This window comes from Corvus cornix, chromosome 22 (genome assembly GCF_000738735.6).
Source record: "Corvus cornix cornix isolate S_Up_H32 chromosome 22, ASM73873v5, whole genome shotgun sequence".
In the NCBI taxonomy this organism is placed as follows: domain Eukaryota; kingdom Metazoa; phylum Chordata; class Aves; order Passeriformes; family Corvidae; genus Corvus; species Corvus cornix.
Window position 1 is genome coordinate 3,114,184 of NC_046351.1, and position 22,915 is coordinate 3,137,098.

A 22,915-nucleotide genomic window follows, 5' to 3' on the forward strand; every position below is an offset into this window, starting at 1 on the left:
GAGGGAATTTGAGCTCTGCTTTTTCCTCTTGAGATATATATATGTATTTTTTTTTCCATGCAGTGTATAAATAAAATATTAAACCAAGCCTTGGATGCTACACCCTGTGCTAGAGAATTAACATGCCAACCTTGACTTTGTAAGCTTCCAGACGTGCATATCCTCATAAAAACACTGAATAGAGGGAAGGTTTATTACTTGCAGCTGTTTTTCCTTGGTCTCCCTCCTTGTCATTTCTCCTAGAGCGAGGCAGAGGCAGATTGGGTCAATACCTGGCCGAGGAACTGGGAAGGAATTGGTGAGTCCTGGGTCAGTGCTCGGCTCTGGCAGCAGGGAAGGGACTGGATCATCAGCCTCAGGATGTCACACAGGGCTGAGGCCTTTGGGCAGGGATTCAGAATGTGAGGAGCTTGTAAAGAAGAGAAACACAGAGCTTGAAACACTGGAATACTAGGCTCTGCACGCCCTCTCTCTCATCCTGATATTCCAAATGTTCTTCCCAAATGATTCTTCCTGTCTGCCCTCACCAGGTGTGGGCAGGACTTCCCTTCTACCACAGAAGAGCTCATCTGTTCTGTCCAGCAGCTGCTTCGATGGTTGCAGCCATTCTCCCGCTCACAGGAACGGATGAGTTAACCCAGGCCGAGTATTTGTCTGGTAAAGGAGTTTCTCTGGCTCCACACGGGTGAAATCCCTGCTGCCAAGGGACAACTTGCCTTGACAAGATGTGGGGGGATAAGCTGGAATTTCTGACTGACAGACATTTCACTTTACGAACTATAACAGCTACACAAACTTCCACGGAGGCAGAAGTCTCCCGCACACGCCCTGTAAATGCGTAGGGCTTTCCCCTGAAGTTTGGACACAAATTTCATGGTTACTTTTCCAGAAATTGAGGGAGAGGACTCTATGTGCACTCCATCATCAATTCGGTGGTAAGTTCCATTGACCCCTAATCTATACTATTTCTTTGCTAGCTGTAATATAGGTACCTTTTATCGTGCACTGTATTATTTTATCTACTAGTAGTTCTTTTTGTTTTATCCTGTGTAGTTAGTAGTCTGTTTAAAGTCTTATGTCTGTTAATCTTGTGTCTATTCAATAAATACTTCATTTTGTAATAGACCTGATTGGCCATTCTTAAGAACTTGTGGGCGAGAGCCATTTGGGGTGCAGGCCACCTCAGAGTTACTGCCCGAAATCTGAGTCAGAGGCAGGACTTGCCTAAGTTCTCACTCCATTCCTAACAGCAGGAGAGAGCTCCATTCAATACCAGTAACGGAATGTCTGAAGCAATTTTCTTTGACTGATTTTATTTCTCACATCATCTTGTATTAACCACATGTCACTTCGATAGTTATTTTACCTGGGTGTGGACTCCAGAGCCAATACTTTCAGGTATTGTTAGGGTAGGAGCCTAAAACCCCTTAAATACTTCACTGTGCTTAATAACATGCTTGTTCTTATCCTGAATTTAGGGATAGGGCTATAGGTTATGGTAACCCTTAAGATTATGGTAATGAACATTTCAATTTATAACCACCCAGGTGGGCCCTGAGCGGAGATAAGGTCTTGTTCACGTGCTCTGTTAACTGGGCTGTGCTCTGTTAACTGTGGATTGTGTTCAGTCTTGTGCTTCATCCCTGTCCTTACCCAGCTCCAGCAGCTGCACTTGTGTCCCATAAAATTAATTTCTGCCTTCTGCTATTTTGTGAGTGCTTGCAAGATAAAAAAAACCTGACCACTCCTGATTTTCAGGGGCTCAGTCTGCCTTTGGGACACTTTCCAAGATGCATTGTCACTGAGTGTTGTCAGCCTGTCTGGTCCCACCTGCTGTCCTGTCCACTGTGCTGCTGGGAAGGCTGCAGGAACACAACTGGCATTTCAGCTCACTTGGAAAATGCCTCATGGCTGAAGAACATTTTTAGTTTTGGTTTTATGGGACTACTAGATTAAGAGAACCTGCATGGAAAAATGAGTGTGTCCAGTTGCTTAAATATAGTGATGCGACTGTTCCTCTGGGGGTGAGGAGCATGTGTCACTCAGTTCCCTGGTTTTTCAGAGGTTTTAAATAATGAAACTGTTCTGGCACCCAGAAACTTGCAGCTGATGGTGCTCCTGCAGTGAAAGGGGTGTCATGGAGAGAATGATGGAATTATTCTGGTGTGTAGTTGGTACAAATGAGAGAAAAACCGCTCCATAAATAACATAATTACATGGATATTCCTAGAATATTATATTTTTTGCTAAGCCACACATACTCAAAGATATCCCAGACTTTGACAGTGATGTGTTGGATATTTCCAACACCAGGGAGGGGTCCATTTTCCCATGGAAAAATATATCTGACTCTGGTCAGGATTTGTCTAACTCCATGTAAAGAGCCTTTTCCCCTGCCTTTAGCAGGATGTCTATAAGAAAAATCTCTTTATTCCACAGGTACTTCTAGATCATCATCTGCTAATAATGGGCTTTATCCCCTTCCTGCAGCAGGTGACTGTAAAGCTGTCACCAATCATCTGGGTTTACAGCAATAGCAATTATATTGGGAGGTTTTATTATATTTTGAATGCTGTGTTAGTAGTGTAGAATAAATTAACCTTAGCCAGAATTATGCTGGCTGTATATTCCATTAATATTTTGGATCAGGCTGCATTTACAACAGAATTGCATCTGCAGAGGTTGTTCTGGGTATGACAGAAGAGGTGTCTGTCCTGGTCTTGGACACTTCCAGGGATAGAGCAACCAGAGCTTTGTGCCAGAGCCTTCATCCCCAGTAAAGTATTCCCAGTTTTACACTGATTTCTCTCTGGCACATAATTAAGAAATATCTAAGGGCAATTCTTTATGCGAAGTGTTTAAAACACACACTGGGTTTTGGGAAATACTGAGAATTTGCTTTATTTAATGGTAGTTTTTGGCACCTGGTGTGTTGCTGTCGGCCGGAGAAGAATTCCAAAGGCAAAAAAAAGAGAAATTGCAACATCTAGTTTTTGTTGATCAGTGTTAAATCAGAATCAAGATAATCAAAGGATATAATTGGGAGTAGAATGTGCCTAGGTTTAAGCAGGTTTCACAGAAACTTGAACCCAGACTTGCCTTGAATTTTGTACTGAAAGCTGTTGGTGAAAGGAACATTTCCCAAGTAGGAATTGAAAAGCTTCTTGAAGCATGGAGAAGTAGCAACACCAAATAAAATAAATTAATGTAGTGATATTTCCAGGAACCCTTTTATACTTTTAAAATACAGAATGAGTATGGAGGGTACCTGTATAACTGGGGTATGACACAGTAATGTGGTTGTGGACTGCTTGGCCTGGAGCAGAAGTGAAGTACAAAATCCAAAGAAATAGGAGGATTTGGTGTTAAAGTGATGATATTTTCATTTCTCCAGAGAAGCTGTGCCACAGCTCTCAGTGTGTGTTAACCACTGGAATAACCCAGAGGACGTGGCACATTTGTACTGCTGGATTTACTTAAAATCAGACTGGACAGCAACTTTTGGTTCAGTCTCCTGAGTCACATTTCTGTGATTGGTCATGGCAAGGGGAGCTGAATGTGTGTCTAAATTCTGTCCAGATGATTGAAGGGAGGAAATTTCCACATGGGGGGTTTATAGGAAAACTCTCCAGGCCATATTCTCAAGGAAGGAATATCTGGAGAGGTTTATGCAGAGCTGGGTGGCATACAGGGTGACACAAGTCCTGAGCTTGTTTCCCGGCCAGTCCTGCCACAAGAAAAGCTGGAGATTTTCCTTTCTTCCAGCAGAATCCTCAGCTTTGATCTATTTTGCTGTCTCAGTGATTCGTGTTGTCCTGCCGTGGACCAGAAGCATGGGAGCAGCACGGAATCAAAGAGATGTTTATGAACCATGCAGCAAACATTAAACCCCACTCCATTTCTCACCCTTGCCAACTCCAATCTCGTGCAGGGCTGTGTGCAGGAGCACCGAGGCAGTAAAACAGAGCGGGATGTCATCCCTAAGGAATGTCTGAGCCTCCTCAGCCGAGCAGGTGGTGAACTTGTGCTTGGCTGGATTTGACAGCAGCTGTGCTCCATCCCTTGGTGAAAATTAAATAAAAACCTATGCTTGGAGTCAAACTCTCCACTAGGGCAGTTTGGAAGAGCTGCATCCCAAGCCTCTGGAACTGCCCTGGCTGCGTTTGGGTGTGGCAGGGGTCAGAGGAGGTGCCAGGCCCTGCTCAGTTGTGCCCAGAGACAGGACAAGGGGCAAGGCCAGGAATTAAACCAGGAAATTCTACCTCAATATAAGGAAGAATTTATTTATGTTGAGGGTGCAGAGCCCTGAAAGAGCTGCCCAGGGAGGGCGTGGAGTCTCCCTCTCTGTTTGAGAGACATCCCAACGCCACCTGGGTGTGTCCCTGTGTCACCTGCTTCAGGTGACCCTGCCTGGGCAGGGGGTCGGACAGGGAGATCCCTTCCACCCAGTTCTGGGATTCTGTAAGGATCTGGCTCTCCACAGCAGCTGGGGAGTCAAACCCCAACCTCTTCTGTGTATCTATCTCTGACAATCCATCTTAGTACTGAAAACGAGGGAATGTGGATGGATGGGACCCCCCAGCCAAGCTGGGTTTATTAACATCGGGCAGTTCCTCGATATCATTTCAATTATGATCCCCTGTTCGAGTTCAATACACTCCGTAATGTTCCTATAAAGCTGCCTATGGGATGGCAGCAATATATGGTGTGATGTTACAGGCCTTTCATAACATTCCAGAGTAATTAGGACATAAAATTGAACTGAAACTTTAAACCACTTTTCAGCTTTGTTCTCTCTCTATATATATTACTCTTCAGCAGGCAAGGGCAGTAATTTAATATTGACTTCTGGCTGTAAGATTACCATATAATCTAAATGCTAATAACAATTAAAGCACAGCGTGGTGATTAAAGTGTGTCTTGGAATATTGAAAATACAGGTAATAAATGGGGCAAGGATGTGAGGCAGAGTTGCAGTTTAAGGATCTGTTCTGAAGGGCTGTGCTGAGAAAAACAGGTTGGGCTGGAGAAGTTCTGTGCACAGTCTGTACTTCTTCCATGCTTAGCCCTCAAACACAGTCTCGTTTGATATATTTTTATTCCAGGCTCTATCATGTGGAAAGCAGACCTTTGAAGCCCATATCTGAACTCCTTTTATTGCCTTCTCCCATTTCTATAAGCAATCGTTTGTCTCAGGAGAGGTTAAAGGGATGGTTTCCCTCACAAACTGAGAGGAGTATTTCCTTTTGGAAGTTAGTTCTTGTTAACGAAATACATACTTCAGAGTTTTCTAGGAGGCACATGAGCCATGAAAGGCAGCTAAAACAAGAAAGAAAGGAAATGAAATGCAGAAATCCCTTAAAAAACCTACAGCCATGTGTGAAAACATGTGAGAGCCATTAAACTCAGGGAACACCGGGATAAATGTGCAGCACAACAGGTCTCTGGGCTCAGCTGTTGGTTCTTCCAAAGCTCTGTTTGTGTTTCTCTTTGTTTGTAGCTCAAAGTGGGAGCTCAGATCCTGAATTTCATGGATTTTTAATGGATTTATTCACAGTAGTTTAATGGAGATGAAATGTAAGCATTGGAGCAGCCAGGATTGTGCTCATGGATCCTGGGATACAGGAATTGGAGGGTGACATGGATGATTCAGTGGATCCAGGATCTGTCCCGTACCCTCAGTTAATCCATTTGTCTTTGCAATAATATATTGAGGGGGAAAACCCCCTCTGTGGGTTCTGATTTCCTGCAGCTGGGTCCAGCCTGGAGCCAAACTTTGGAAAACCCTTTGAAGGTGTTCAATGATGACCCTTGGCAGGTTCAAAAGCCTCTGGACTTCTTTCCCTCAGCCAGCTCATTTCCACTGCTGAATTAATGCTGAGAACTGAATTTTTATTATTTTTCAATGATTAAAGAAAAAAAAAAAAAAGGCTTTGCAAGATTGTTCATTTCTTCCTGGTCTCTAAATTTCTCCATCTGCTCCCACAGATGCAGAGTGAGGCAGCAGTGCACGGAACAGTTGTCATAAAGCACACAGCGACTGTCCAGGGACCCTTCCCCAGCCACTGGCTCCTTGTGGGGCTTTTTTCAGCCTGGTTTAATTTTCTGCATGTGGAACTCACCAGGCAAACTGACTTATTTTGCCCTTTCCCCAATTTTTTTCTCCTATGTGTTTTAGAGGAAGGAAAGGGACAAAACAAGGCCATAAAAATAAATCAATTGCAAGCTCTTCCAAGAAGCTGTTGCAGCTTGACTCATCTCTGTTCCCTTTTATGCTCAGAGAAAGACAAAACGAAATAGTTGACATTATTTTGGTTTGTATTTTTTGCTTCCTCTGCTGTTCAGATACCTTGGAATTGCCAGGATTTATATAGGTAGGGATGCTGCTTTGGCTTTCAGCTCTTTCCCCCTTGCATTTCTCTTTTTTTTTCAATCCCATACTTCAGGATTTCTAGGTTTAGCACGAGAAACCAAACCATCTGTATCTCAAGAGGATTTCCCTATGGATTCCTTTTGCAGGGGTCAGTTAAAGGGCCATGTCCGTGCCTGGGCAGCAGCATCCATCAAGCACAAGCTGAAGGGACCCAGCTGGTTGGGAAAAGCAGCTGCTCCTCTCTGGGTTCTGTTCCTTTGGTCTGTGTCACCGCTGCTCACCCAGGCAAGCCACAGGTGGCAGATCCTCCGTGGATATGGGAGGAGATACTGGAATTGTTCCTCAAATCAGCACTCTGGGGCTGAGGGTGTCGCTGTGATGGGGATTGCAGGGCAAAAAAACCGTTTGAAAAATATGAATCCCTCATTTAGGCTTCTGTAAAGTTCTTTGGTGACAGAGCCTGAGAGGCCTCTGCTCAACTCTAACTCAAGTGTCTGAATCATCACAGAATCCTGGAGTGGTTTGGGTTGGAAGGGACCTTAGAGCTTGTCCAGTGCCACCCCTGCCATGCCCAGGGACACCTCCCACTGTCCCAGGCTGCTCCAGCCTGGCCTTGGGCACTTTCAAGGATCCAGGGGCAGCCACAGCTGCTCTGGGAATTCCATCCCAGCCCCTCACCATCCTAACAGGGAGGAATTCCTTCCCAATATCCCGCCTAACCCTACTCTCTGTCAGTTTGAAGCCATTCCCCCTTGTCTGGTCACTCCATCCCTTGGAAATAGTCTCTCTCCATCTTTTTTGTCAAGTCCTTCAGGCCACAATTAGGTCAACCTAAAGCTTCTCTTCTCCAGGCTGGACAACCCCAGCTCTCCCAGCCTTTCCTCCCAGCAGAGCTGCTCCATGCCTCTGATCATCCTGGAGCCTCCTCTGGCCTCTCTCCAACACCTCCACGTCCTTCCTGTGCTGGGCCCCAGGGCTGGGGCAGCTCTGCAGGTGGGGCCTCACCTGAGTGAGGCAGAATCCCTTTTTTCTTCTTTTTCCTTCCTTTGTGGGGCCATGCCTGAGGCTTTTGGCAGAGCAGCACCAAGAGCAGCAGAAAGGCTCCTGCGCTGGCACAGAGGAACTGGGGGAAGTCCATGGATCATTCTGATCCTTGGCTCTGGCTAAGCTGATGGAACAGGGACAAAGATCCCTGTGTGGCTGAGGCTCCGGAATGAAAGGCCCTGAGCTGTCTGTGTGAGATGGTGTTCAAAGGGAAGAAAGGGGGGAAATTAACTCAACATTCTTGTAACAACTTGAACAAGATGCAAATAAAATGGAGAAAGGCTTTTGTGTGTGTGTTGGGGTGTTTGTGAGCTGGGATTTGCAGAGCGCATCCATTATCCTTGATGAAAACGTTTTGACTGCTTTTTGTCAGAGCCCTTCTGTGCTCTAAGTGCTTCTCTTCATCATAATGGGCTTCCCTGATAGATATCCCTGCCATTGCCACCAAACCGGCTCCAAGCTTTATTCCTTTAGAATGTAAGAATGTGGGTTTTATGATAATGCTTGTCCTGTGGCTGGTGAGCAGTGCCCAGGGGTTTGAAGCATTTATTATTGTTAATAATCCATGTTTAATAGATCCTCTTTCTTCTGGAGATGGCAAAGAACTTGATCAATTCTGCAAAGGGGAATTATTTTACCTGGTAATGAAATACTGTCATCTCCTGGGCCAGAAGAGGAGTACAATGGGACAGAGCAGCTCAGCAGAAGAAATGCTGGGTGGTTTATGCAGCTGTAGTATGAATATCCTTTGCTATTTTGGGCACCTCTCTTCATTTCAAGCAAGCAACAAGCAAAAAAAAAAAAAAAAAGAAGTGTGATGCGGATGGAGATGAAAGACCTGGGGAGATGAGGAAAGGTCGTTTTCCTGACACAACTGGACATGTGCAGGGAGGAGGAACTCTGCTTTGAAGCTGTCTGTCAGGAATAAACCGGACAGAGCATCTTGGCCCCACGGGAGAGAATCAGTCAGGACTTGCTGTGAAGGCATTGCTCGTCTGAGCTGGGTTTGATTTCTCCCTGAGCTGCTGGAGGGGGGAGCTCCTGACATTGCCCAGCCCGGGGGTAGGACAGGGAGTTCATGGAGAGCCTCAGGACACCGATGTTTGATAGGACACTCAGTGCCTGTCTCTGTGCTCATCTGGGAACGTGGCTGGCACAAGGCAGCCATGGAGAATTACAATATTTGAGTCTCCTGGCAAGGGGGGTTTGTGAGGCACGCTGGCAAACTTCGCTGGATTGTACTTCTGTGAATTACAGATTGTTCAGCAAAGGAAAAGGGACTTCCAGGGGAAAACAGTCCACTGAAATCCTCTGCCATAAAACTGCCCTGTAACTGCAAGATCCGATTTGGGTGTTCCTGTAAAACAGGGAGCAGTGCCCGGGGCTCAGCTGCCATGGGCAGTGGAGAAGTTCAGAGTCCTTGGAAAATGCCAAAGCAGTGGGATATCATCTGGTTCCAGTTTTTAACCTGTACATTTCTTGTGTAGGAAGAACAGGCTCATGGATGACCTGGATCATTTCTGAGGTCTGAGGCAAAGTAACAGTGATTGTCTTCCCTCAGCACTGCTTGGGAGGTGTTTGTGGTCCCTAAAGAAGGGCTGGGAGCTGTGCAAATCTACAGTCACCCTTCTCCTTGCTCATGTAAAGACTTTGAATCCTTAATTTTTCTTTAAAAGACATTTCCAGTCCAGTAGGTTTTGAGCTTTGCCTCTGCAGCTCCGTTTACTCCCCTTGTGGGGTTTGTATCCATCTGACTATGTGAGTGCTGAATTCTTCCAGAAAAGGGTCATGAACTTGGGAAATTTTCTTTTGGTGGTTGTTAGAGATGCTGAAGTAAAGGGACTGATGGCCTGTGTCAATCCTCACCTTATCAGCAAAATTATCTCAGAATAAAGAAATGTTAAGGATGAGAAATATTCACCTGGTCTCTCAAATGCCATTGCTGTTTAACTGTTGCACAAGGTAATTAAAATAGAATTTTTCCTCCATTTAAGGTTAACAGCCCTGAATTTCTTTAAGTCAGCTGGGAACTAATTTGGGCTCACCTGACGATTGGATCAATTTATCTCATTATGCCTATTAATTTGCTTTGCATTATGTGTCTTTTCAAGGACTGAACCTGACTGGCTTGACATTACTTTCCATTTTAAAACATGTTTTTAGTATTTTATTTTCTAATTACCATTTCATTTGTCATCTTCCCCAACCCTGTGCCACAATGATATCCTTAGGAGGAGCAGCAGGATGGATTTTTCAGGTATTTAAGTTTTAAAAACTCCCAAGTTTAGAGCACCAGCAGCTGTAGCTGCTCTTCAATGATTGGTTTTAATTGATTTTAAGAGCATCCCCACCTCCTCCTCTACCTTTAGGACTCTCATCTCAGAAAAGGCTGCTTGGGAGTGGATTTATTTGTGCCCAGGCTCAGAGGTGGCTGTGAGACACCACGGGGGGATAGCAGAACCAGGAAAGGTCGCCCTGACCCCTGCTAAGAGCACTTTATTCCAGGCTCCAACAATTCAATATTCAAAGCAAAGCAATATTTAAAAACCCTCTGAAAAGCAGCGGAGACTTTGTACTAAAAATACCAAAGGCTTTCCATTGAGCTGCTCCAGCTGAGGAGCGTTGTTTGCTCAGAGATAATTAGCAGAGTCCTCAGAGCATTCTCAATGGCTTTGTGCACGTCCTGACAGCCAAAAAACACAGAAGGAATACAGCAAGGCTACTCAGAACATCACTCTAAATATCGGATTAATGACTCATCTCCCAGGCTGAGGGAAGAGGGAGAAAAGGCTGGAATAAAAAAGCAAAAACACTCATTCAATGATAGCCATCATCTGTGTTCTCCCCAGGAGCTTCCTTGACATTGCCAGGCAGAGGTCAAATCTTTCTGGTTGGAGCCAAGCACTTCCCAGTTGGGACCTGCTGGTTTGGGAGCAGCAGAGAGATTTGCCTGAATTTAGTGTCCTAAAACCTCAAGCCAAGCATTAAACACCATTCTTAAAACTTGCAAGAAGGAAAACTTTAACAAAAATGCCTTTTCGTGTTTTGTTTTGTTGTTCAGAATTCTGTTGGGTGGAAGGAGACGAGTTTTAAGGTCCCTGCCAACCCAAAACATTCCAGGATTTTATGATTTTCTGTCCCATTTCCACCATGAGATTGGAGCTGGAGATTGGGCTCTAGACAAGAGCGTGGCTTTGTCAGATCAGAATTGCTGTGAACCCTGAGCAAGGCTTTGATCATCAAAGGGATGCACAAATTAAGTACCTGCAGCTTTGATTTCTCTCATTCACTGCTCCTTTTTTGTTTGTTTGTTTGTTTTTTAATAAGAGCAGTCAAGGCCATCTTTGGAAGGCTCCTGCAAACAGCCGTGGATGTGCAGGAGTAGTGGGATTGTTTCCTCGCTGAGGTTTGGCCCATCAGCTGCTTGCAAAGGGTTTTTTTTCCCTGTTAGATGTGCTTTTATGACACTCCCTCCCGTATTTAATGGGATTCCAGTCTCTGGTATTGGCATCTGCATATGAAATGCAGAATCTCTCAGCAGCACAGGCTGATGTGACCTCGGGATGTGCTGTGTGATTGCAAATGATGGGAAATTTGTCTTCTGAATAAAATTTTATGACATTCTGTGAGGTTGATTTAAAAGCAGCCGTGTTGTACATGGGGTTATTTAGAACTCCCTGGAACATTCCTGGGAGGGAAAGGCAAATGTCCCACAAGGGACACACTAAGTTCATTTTTTTTTCTGTTTAATTTGTAACAACCAAAATAATTTCTAGCACTGTCAAGGCAGTATTAATTCTAATCTTACTTTGATTGTGTTTCTAGTTAGTATTTTAATATTGCAGAGATCAAAGGCTCCTCCATGCAGGTTTACCTGAGAATATGGTAGGATTTTTATGCACAAAAAAAGCCTTGAAGAATGCAGATATTGCAGACTTAGTTCTTAAAATTATTAACAACCAAACAGTTACATTATATAAAAATAAAACTGAATGCTCCTTAACTGAAATAATCTTAATTATTGTCATTTTAAAGCATAATACAGAAGAAAATCACCTTGTAGGCTTTGCTGGCTGACACTTGGAGTCCTCTCTTGGTGGAAGGTCTGGGGAGGAGTTTGTGCTAAATCACACTTGGGACTTGCTCTGTGTTTTTGTGTTGTTCTCCTGCACAAGGTTAAAGATTCCCAGCAATAATTATATTTCTATTCATGTGAGTTTTCAGAAGTCTCAGAGAAAACGTATTTTAACGCCTTTGCTTTGTGACAGAATTTCAACATTCTTTTAAATACAGAAAACCTCAATATTTCCTGTATTTTTAACAATATAATTTTGATTTTCCAGAGTCTAATCTGAACTTCTGCCTATTCTCAGCATCATCCAAGGCCAGTAAAGGTGGTACAAACCTCAGCCCTTTGCGCAGCTCGATGACTCCTCTGTTACTTACATTGGTCCTTTTGGGGCCAATTCACACTATCAGACACAATCCAAATCAGAACTTCTATCCCAAAGAAAATTCCTGTACTTGCAAGTAGAACCTTCAGTTTATCCAAGTTTTCCTGAATTCCAGAGCTCCTGTACTGGGAATTCGGAGGGGACTGTGTTTGCTCTTGCTGCCTGACCGTGAAATACAGTTAATTTTTCATTTTTTTCCTGGCAGAAGGTGCCACAGGAAGTTTCCATTTTCCCAAAGCCCACTTTCAGACACAGATCACTTCCATTTGTGATGTGGTACCATCCTTTAAATAACCCAATAATGGCAAGGAAATCACTCAGCAATCCCCAGCACAAGCCTCCATGGCTCCTCCTTGGGTACCCAAAAAATGTCTACTCTTATTTTAATTACCTTTTCCTACTTCTGCCTCAAAAATTTTGGGACATGGAGTAGTATAAGTAGATTTTTTCCATCTAATTCTCTAATCTCTGTGTGGAGTAATACAGATTTCTAGTGACTCGTGTTCTTCTGTGTGGATCCCTGGTAGTGGCTGCAGTGTAGTGAGCAGAGAAGAGCTCCCAAACCAGCCCAATTGGTGTCAAAATGGATTTTATTTCATCATTAATGATCTTACTACACTAAAACTTGCTGCCCTTTGTCTTGTTGCTTAAATAAAATGATAATCTTCATTTGCATAAGACCTCAGTGGCTTGGAAACCGAAGTCGTGATGCTTGGAATTCAAAAGCAGGATCAAACTGGTGGTTCAAGTGCAGAAAAACGATTTTTTTCCTTCCTAGAGACAGAGGAATGACTGCAGAGGGTAGATTTCATTTACAAGGGAGGCTGGGGAGAAGCCTTTCTCACCAGAGTCTGCATTTCTGGCAAACATGTCATTCCTCTGCTTATTTATCATCTCCCCTTCATAAATGTCAAGTGTAATAACAAAAGGCTTTAATAAACTTGTCAGAATTGTTTCATGCCAGATTGTGTGAAAAGGTTATGGATAATAATAAAAACAAGACCTGAAACAAGCCTGAATTCAGCTCCAGGAGGAGCCTTGGTCTCCATGTCCCTCCTGAGAACTTTGTGCTTCACTGCTGCAGTCAGAAAAAGAAATTCTTTTGTACCATGCATTAAACCCTGCATCAGAACCACATACGTGCACATGCTACTGAGTAGAAGAAGGAGTATTTTAAGCCAGGCATTTCAGGCCTGATGACTCAATTTGAGGAGCTGGTGACAAGCTCCCTTTCTGAGATATGTCAGATAACAAGAAATAACCTGGCATCTTCCTGCTCACTGAAATAATTATTTTTTTTTGAAGCCAAAAAGGATCAGAATAGGTTTTTTGGACCCAGTTCAGCAAAGCACTTGCCTCGGCGCTTGACTTTAACTGGCTATGTGCAATTTGTTGCTATTTATTAAAAGCACAGAGTACATCTTATCACTGAGTGAGCTGCTGTCCTCCCACGCTGCCTCCACTGCATTTAATTCTCCCCTCTCCATCCGCTTGCATAATCATTCCATTAGAATGGCTTGGGAAAGGAGTAATTGGTTTCAAATGTTCCTGGGTGACCAATTTCTATCTGAATACTCAGCTGGGGACCCCGTGTTCTCCACAGAGTGTTTGGTGTTGCTTGGATTGCTGATGGTTCCCTGAGTGCTCATCTCAAAGATTTCCTCCTCGCCACACTCTTATTTTTGCTTGACCTTGCACGGGCATGTTCCAAAGGAAATGTTGTTAAGATGTTCTGGAGTGAATCACTGTAATAATGTACACACAGTGCCCAGCTTGGAGCAGCCATTAACTCGTGTAATTACTGCTCCTGTCCATTTTACTGCTCATTAATGATTTGTGTTATACACAAAGCCCCGATGCTACTCTGGCTTTGTGTCTCTGAGGGGTCTGGGAGGCTCCTGTTCTCTAAACAGAGAAAGAACCAGGAGGTCAAAGGGGTGAATGTGAGCAGTGATGTGTCTGGGATTCCCCAGCTGGGCAGTGGCAGAGCTGGGAACAGCCAGTTTATGATTTAGGAAGTAAAATGTCACAGAATCTCAGAGTCAGTGAGGTCAGAAAAGCCCTCCCAGACCATCAAGTCCAACCTCTGACCAATCCTCACCTTGTCCCCAGCCCAGAGCCCTGAGTGCCACTTCCAGGCATTCCTTGGACACCTCCAGGGATGGGCACTCCAAACCTCCCTGGGCAATTCCAAAGCCTGACCACCCCTTCCATGGAGAAATGCCTTTAGCCCTGAGCCATCCATCACCTGGCTTAGGAGCCTGTGTGTGATGCTCACACCTGTGCCGTGCCCAGAACTGGGGTATTTCTAAAAAGCCTTTCAGAAACACGAAGCTTCTGAGCCTCCTTCACTGAGCTCTCCATTCATATTCTCTCACACCCTGCCCATGAACAAGAGATGTGTGGTTATTTAGGGCCTGTCCCATGTGGCACTGGCCCTTGCAGTGGAACATCTTGAAGCATCCCAAAGTGGGCCGTGACCCTGCTCCCCATCAGCACCTTTGGCTATCCAAGAACTAAATGTGTGTTTGATTCCTCTGCTTGCCAGGGAATGATGTAAAGGTGGGGGTTTGTTCAACAACAGAAAGAGAGAAAGAAAGAAAGAAAGAGAGAAAGAAAGAGAAAGAAAGAGAAAGAAAGAGAAAGAAAGAGAAAGAAAGAAAGAAAGAAAGAGAAAGAAAGAGAAAGAAAGAGAAAGAAAGAGAAAGAAAGAGAAAGAAAGAGAAAGAAAGAGAAAGAAAGAGAAAGAGAAAGAAAGAAAGAAAGAAAGAAAGAAAGAGAAAGAAAGAGAAAGAAAGAGAAAGAAAGAGAAAGAAAGAGAAAGAAAGAGAAAGAGAAAGAGAAAGAAAGAGAAAGAAAGAGAAAGAAAGAAAGAAAGAAAGAGAAAGAAAGAGAAAGAAAGAAAGAAAGAAAGAAAGAAAGAAAGAAAGAAAGAAAGAAAGAAAGAAAGAAAGAAAGAAAGAAAGAAAGAAAGAAAGAAAGAAAGAAAGAAAGAAAGAAAGAAAGAAAAGGAAAGAATACTGATTTCTATTAGTATGTAATATTCTAATTACGAGCAAATAAGCTTTTCTTTCCCCCAGGGCCTTAGTGAAAATGAAGCCCAGCAGTGGAACCAGCAGAGGCTGAGGTGGTGTCAACTCTTTTTTCCTGTCCTTCCCTTATAGCTGTTGAACACTGGCTCCTCATGTTTGATCAAAGATTCCTGTTCAGCTCAGGTTATTCCACTCAGTGATCAGCAGCTGCCTTCTGGGACAGCCCCACTCAGACACAGCATGCATACAAGTGGTGCTGAAAACTTCACAGTGATGGCATTCATGAAATATTTAAAGGGAAAAAGGGATTCCCTGACAGGAATGAGCTGCCAAACCCTGAACTGGGGGAGTGATTATGGCACCAGGGAATGTTTTTCTGTGAATTCCTTCCTGCCCCAGGTCTCTGTATCTCAGTTCAATGTCTCTGTATCTCAGTTCAATGTCTCTGTATCTAATTTCGGGTGTTAATTCTTGACTCCAGCCCTCACTGCCATGGCCCTCCTTGAGTTAAACATTCGCCATTGCTCATCCAGGAGCTGTGCTGGGCTTTTCCTTCCACTTATGTATCTTGGATAGCAAAAAGAGGGATTTGAGCTGTGTGACAGCTTTAATTAGTACCAATTCCCCTCATTTGTGAACTCTGGTGGAGGTCAGAGTAGTTGATCCTCTGCAGTCTGACCTTCACCATGGGCCTCTGAAATTAAATGTCATTACTCAGGAGTTCCTTGCCTGAGTTGGGACACCAGGGTGCAGGTGAGCATCTGGGGGGGAAGGGGGGGAATCAATTTTATTATATCCAAAATATGTCCACCAGGTTAAACTGTGAGGTGTAAAACTGGAGTAGAAGGCTGGAATCTGGCTCTGGAACAGATGCAGCCCAACAGCAACATAAGAGGCTTTAATAATGACATGAGTTTGAAATGAAAAGGATTAGTTGGTTTGCAATAAAAGCTAAGGGAAAGAAGGAGCATAAACAAAACAAAATAATTTTGGGAATGGGGAAAAAATACCCTAAAGCTGTTTGGAGAAGGGAGGTTCTGAAGTTCAGCAAGGGCTGTGAAAATCACAGTGAAATCTCAAATACTGTGAACAATAATGAGGGAGAGAGAAGTGATTCTGTACTGTTGGCTTGTATTGCCTTCCATTTCTAAATGTGCTGGATGAAAGACAGGCATGAAAAAGGGCAAGTGTGAAAATCAGAACTAGTAAGGGAAATTAGGGGGAATTAATGACGAACATTTCAGAAATTCTTTTGCTGCCCTTGTTTACTGATGAGTATTTAGGGGTTCCCATGGCAGCTCAAGGATTTAGATCCTGACAAACTGTAAATGTTTTACTTCCTGAAGTGACAACGTTGGAGGAGTTTTCCTGGTGGCTTTGTCCTCCTGCTGAGGCTGTTCACATTCCTTAGGGAATCTTGGAATGGTTTGGGTGGGAAGGGACCTTAAAGCCCACCCAGTGCCACCCCTGCCATGGCCAGGGACACCTCCCACTGTCCCAGGCTGTTCAAACCTGGCCTTGGACACTTCCATGGATCCAGTGGCAGCCACAGCTTCTCTGGGAATTCCATCCCATCCCCTCACCACCCTCAAAAGGAGGAATTTCTCCCTAAATGGCAGAGATCTATATTATTATTATTATTATTATCATTATTATTATCATCATCATTATTATTATTATCATTATTATTATTATTATTATTAACTGTGCTGGGGCTGTTATCACTATCACATGTGACTTGATGAGGGACTCATCCAGGTTAAAATCCTGGCTCTATGCCGTCCCTTGGCTCAGTTATGGTCCCTGTTTTTCTGTCAGAGCCACAGTGGAAGCAGAACTCGGATTCGGAACTTCCTTCTTGTGTGAGGAGAAATGGTTGCAGAGTTTCTTAGTGATTTATGCTCAGGCATTTTTCATCAGGAAACTCTGGAGAATTGTTTTAGCACTATCACACCCCTCTGATTCATTTTTCTCTGGGAAGTCATTACTGGGAGGCCAAATTGCAGAGATACCAGGAGGAGGGGGTGTTTGTGATGGGAGGAACGGGAACATTCCCTGATACAGATAATGTTTCAGCTGTAATTCTTGGTGATAGACCAGTTCCAAATTCTGGTATCTCCTCATTCCACGGGGGATGAGGGTTCCATTTCTGTAAAACATAACAAATCTCTGATATCTCGATTGGGTATGATTTAAGGGTTTTTCCCTCTTCTAGGGCTTGAGAGAGCTGAGGTTTTCAGTTTTCCAGGCGGGTTTGCATCTGCTCTGTGCTACACTAGAACATGGCAGAGAAGATGCACCCGTGTGCCAAAGGATTAGTTGGTGGTTTAGACACAAGACAGGAATTTTATTGCTGAAATTTATTTTCTGGGCTGCAGGTTCAGGAAAGGATTTGCTGGAGAGAGAAGGTGCCAAAGTTCCTGCATTTGGAGCCCAACTGACAATCAGAAAATAGGCAGGGCCCTGTTGTGGACTGAATTCCTCCTGGTGGGGAGAGAACTCAGAAAAGAAATGGACTTTGCTAAGGTAACTACTTGTGTTTGACCCCAGAGTTATGGAGCTCTCTGACTCCATCCTTGTTTGATTCAGTTGTGGCAAAAGGAGATCACACGGACCTGAGGCCCATTTTTATCCAGGCCATTATTCTGATGGACAATCTTAGACTTTCTGTGATGCTGAAATGGAATAAAGGACCTCAGCAGAAATGAATGGGAAAGCTTTGGTGTCTGCCAGCCTCATGAAAGGATAAATTTTGTAGAGTTCCTTTTATTAGTAATAAAAATTATACACAAGCAATGATTGAGTTGGAAATTGGAAGCAGAGATTTTAAACACAATTATCTTACTACTCACTGTAAACACTTGGGGTGCAACAACCCTGTGTGGGCCCTTTTATGAGTTGAAATGAATCCTTTAAGTGTTATAAGTATTATAAATCATTTGAAGTATTGGTAACTTGTATGCAGTAAAAGCTAATGATTCTCAAATATTAAAATGTGGGTTATAAAGAGATTTTCCTGCTGTAGTTTACATTCTAGGACATGTCCTGGCCATTATTGACCTGGAGAGTGACACTGTCATTAGTGACTTAATAGGCCCAGCTTGGGCAGTTTGTTCCAGTGCCAGTTCTTTTGAAAATGTGGGTGCTCAGTCTTCTCCTTCAATAGAAAACCACTGAACATCCAGCAAAATCTGGTTTTGTCATTAACAGAAATGGCAAAGTTAAAACACGCTGTTAAATCTCCAATAAATCTTTAGTCTCTTTCTTTTGACCTGATCAAAGGTCTCTGCAGTGATACAACTGCAGCTGATAATTTAAGAAAATGTCTTTTATTTCCTGCTGACAGGCCTGGGGACAATGGTCCTGTGCTTCCGATCAATAGATATTTTCTTCCAGGGCTGATTTAGCTTTGACTGGAAAGGAAAGCAATTAAGTCAGGCGTGGAGGGTTTGGAAGTGTGCAGATGCATTCATGGAATTGGCAGCTAAATGACCTACTTTTGGTGATAGTATTGAAATTATAACGTGTTTCAAGTAAGTATCAAATGCCAGCCAAACAGTTACCATAGTAATGATAAAGGAAATGTAATTGCAGTCAATCAAATGAATATTCAGTTGATGCAGTTAATTTGCACAAAGGTGCACTCATTTCAAACCTATGTTTTATGATGTCCAAGCAGGGATTTTTCTGCAGTTGGCCAATAATTTCTCATTCTTCAAAACTTTTGTTGTGAAAATTCCATTGTGGAACACTAGGCAACTGCGCTGGTGCTTTAAGACAGTGTTCAGTATTTATTTATTTTCCAAATCTTTATGAAGATGGATATCCCAGCAAGTGGGAAAAGAAGTCTCCAAGAATCTTGAGTAGGGAGGAGTTGTAGCTTGACCTCATTTCTTTGGAGGAAAGAAACAGTAGAGTGTTTCTTGTTTCCTGATGTTCCTGTCACGTGCAGATAAATGGTTTTATTTATTCCAATTGATTTGTTAAAGATTTCCCTGGAAATTTCCTGTATAATCCTGCTAGGATCCTATTCTTGAGCTTGCATATTCAATTTTTTCTGGGAAAATGTGTATCTGGGCTTAAATATCCTCTGTTTAGGATAAAGACAGTGCAGGACCACTCTGAGGGGTCCTTGAAGACACAAGAAGGGACAAAGAGATGCTGGTAAAAATATCACTGTGTATTACCATGGTCCTTAAAAACAGTGGATTTTTCTCAACAGTTCCTACTAATGGTAAATATTTATTTCCATTCCAAAAGGAATGCCATTGCTGCTGTCTTCAGAATGTCCTTGAGTACGTTTTTAGTGTGACTTTAATCAAATGTCATTTTAACTCCAGTCCTATGCTGCAAATCTCTGGTGAAATTCTATTAATTTTCAATTAAACTTCAAGTAAACCAATTAGCATTTTCATTTGTATAGAGCAACAAAGGCAGAATCTGTAATGAGTCTTTCCAGTTGCTCACAGAGGAGTAAGTGGTCTGGATGGATTTCTCCAGTGTGTATCTCTGGGAAACTTTGTCAAGTATATTACCTTTATCATCTCCTCCTCTGCTTTAGGCTCTAAATTGGCTTTCTTGTGGTGTACAATACCGTTTTCAGCCCCTTCTCTCCCTAAGCTGCATTCCAGAATTCTTTGTCTTCACTGGAAATCTTTAACCTTGCACTAAAGCGTGTTCTCACCTCGGTCAGAGCTGAGGCAGGCAGCATGGAACCCTCCCTGTCCTGAACAACCTCAGGACCTCAATTTGATGGAGGGCAGGAGAAGGAATTTCCCCTTTTCATTCTAAATACATGAATGGAAGTGTCTGAATTATCCCAGCTGGGAAGAGGCTCCAACCCAGCTTGTTTGTGCCTCTCACCAGCATTTCATCCTCTCTGTCACCTTCTCTTCATGCTGCCTGCTCCTTGCAGACAGAGGTGATCCCTGCCCTGAGGAGCTTCATTATCAAAATGTATTCCCTGAGTGGGAATCCTGGAGTTCTTCCAGGGTGGGGACCAGAACTTCCATCATTCCTCCAAGACTGTGGCTGTCTGTAGTGCTCAGCCTCTGCTTTCTTGTGGGGTTTAATCCCATTGCTGGCTGCCCTGGACTCTTCTGGCTGGTGCCACCTCTAGAGCCTCTGTGACCCCGTGTGGAGCTCACTGAGTGGAGCAGGGAGCTCATTGTGGTGTTTGGTTGGGTTGGTTCTGTGCCAGGTTCTCTGTGTGCAGTGGAGCCAGTGCAGCTGCCGGGGAACTGCTGCTCAACCTGGCGCTGGAGCCAGGCTGGAGCCACACGCGTCTCTTCCAATATCCTTTAAACTTGAAAGCCTGGCAGAGACACAGCCTGGCTGAGTTTCATTCTGAAATCAGAAAGTACTCGAGTCAGGAAGCTCAGTCAGGTCTGTGAGGTGTCCTTGGTACCCGGGAGGGGACAGTGCTCTCTGAGGAACACCCAGAACACCTCAGGTGGTTCCTGCTCCGAAATCCTAATGACAGAGCCATGGGGAAATCTACAGAGCCACTTCCCACCTCCAAAAGTAGAATTATTTCTGCTTAGGGCAGAGGATATTTAGCTCAGAATCACTGAGGGTGGAAAAGAGCTGCAGGATCATCAGGTCCAAGCTGTGCCCAATGCCTGCCTTGTCCCCAGCCCAGAGCCCTGAGTGCCACCTCCAGCCCTTCCTTGGACACCTCCAGGGATGGGCACTCCAAATCTCCTGGGCAGCCCCGGCCAAGGCCTGACCACCCCTTCCATGGAGAAATTCCTCCTGATGTCCAACTTGAACCTCCTCTGGCACAACCAGAGGCTGTTCCCTTTTGTTTTCCACTTTTCACTTGAGAGCAGAGCCCGACCCTCACCTTCCTACAACCTCCTTCAGGGAGCTGTAGAGGGCAACAAATTGTCCCCTGAGCCCCCCCCAACGAGATAAACCAGACAGCCCTGAGAGGGCAAATCTCTGCTCTGTGAGGGCATTTCTGCCTCTATTTTTCAATACCACAGCCCATCATTACAGGTTGATACTAATTGGCACTAAATTAAGCAAAACTCCCTGACTTGAGACTTAGATCCAAAGATTAAGGAGAAAAAAAAAAAAGAAAATGAGATTTCACTGTTTTCAGGTGCAAAGAAGTTTATAAAGCTCCTAAACAAGTCTCAGTGACTTGTTTAGTCACTCAAGGATGTGCAGGTTCCTATGACACTTGACTCTTTAAAGTTTTATTTCTCTGTTCTCTCAGGAACCTAAAAACTCCTAAACAGGGAGCTGCTGGTGCAGCAGGTGGAGTCCTGGCTGTGTTTTACTGAGCTGGAAACAGAGGGTTTTACTGCCATGGCACTTGTCCCCTTCCTTTTCCAACCCTCACAAACAGCACAGGAGTTAAGTGGCCGGAACTTGTAGGAACAGGAGAAATCGTGTTAAATTAAATAGAGCAAAAAATGGGGGTGTTTGGGCAACAGGAGCCTTTTACGATACTGTTTGGCTGTTTCAGGAGAGGGCAGCAGGGAGGAGGGAATTCAGAGCTCCTGCTGCTATTCTGACAAAACAGGGAAAGGTAAGCACAGGGAGGATGTGATCCAGCAGGAGCTCGGGGGGAACACAGCCCTTGGCTGCCCAGGAAGCTGGAAAAGCAAACAAAGAGCAATGAAAATGCCTGATTGAGTCTTTCTGATACCCAAGCCAAAAGGATGCATCAAAACCTCAATCTAACATGCTCTGCTCATGGAGATGGGGCTGATGAGGAGCCAACAGGAACTGCCTTATCCCCCTGCTCCGAGGGAAAATCCTCCTGTGCCCTGGGCCAGGCACGCCATGGCTTTCAGGGACAATGAGGGAGCTGTTCTGGGCAGTGGATCCATGCTGAACATCCCAAAATCCCATCCCGCTCCTGGAGGCTATATGGTGACTCCACTCATGGGGGTGTATTTCAGTTTTAAGGTATCCATGAAATAATTAAAAAATTTCTTTTACTGTTACCAGAGCTGTTCAGTCGGTGAGACAGAAGCAGAACAGGTTGAGCAAAAGGTTGAGGGTTTAAATGCACATTTCTCCTGCATTTCATGTTATTTTTGCCCACATAACTTTGAGTTCAGTCCACTGAAGCGAAACACTCCGAAGCTACATCCCTGGACTGAGAATAGCCTCCTTCTTTAAGGAAGAAATTCCATGCAAATCCTTTTTCATTTTCCTTTCACACTTTGTTTTTTGCAGCAGAAAAACCAGTGCAGGGCTGTTAATGCTGCAGGTTGCAGGATTGACCTTGGCTTTGACAAAAAGCCATTTTCAATTTTCACCCTAAAGAACTCTGGAAGATCTCAGCATAAATAAGTTTATTATTTTAATAATATGTGCTACTGTGCTGTGTGATATGAAAACAGGGGTATCCTGTGCATTTTCGCAGGTGAGCCAACACACCTTTTGTTTGAAATTCCCTTTATGGTGAATATATTTTAAAATGCTGGCCTTGAGCAGACTGAAAGCATTGCTGTGACCTCTGGTGTTTGGGACTATTGGTAATAATTTGGGAATCTTTTTGCAGTCCCCTGAAAGGGAATGCATAATTACAAATTTTAATTAATTATCTCCCCCTGGAGTTAAGTGAGATGCCAAAAGGCTAAATGAGTCCCCCAAGGGTGGTGACAGCTGAAAATAAACCACAAATATTTTCACCCCTGTGCCTTCCCCTGTCCTCAGGGTTGTTGTGTCTGGATCCCACAGTCTGAGGGAAGAGGCTTTTCCATGGAAAATGTGTGGCCAAAGAGCTGAAGAGCCTTTGGAGAGCTCCAGAGTCCTCAGTGAAGTTTGGTAAACGCACTCATGTAAATCCATTTTATTTATATACTTGAGGTGACCAATCAGAGAAAACAGCCCAGTGACAAACTATTGTAATTAGAGAAAATCAGCCAGTCCACTAATTTGAATCACAATCCATCTGGAGAATTTGTATCTTAAAACACCAAGTACTTACAGGATTTACAAGGGGGAAGCCAAGGAATTGTTTTCTTCCCCTTTACAAGGGGAGAAAATGT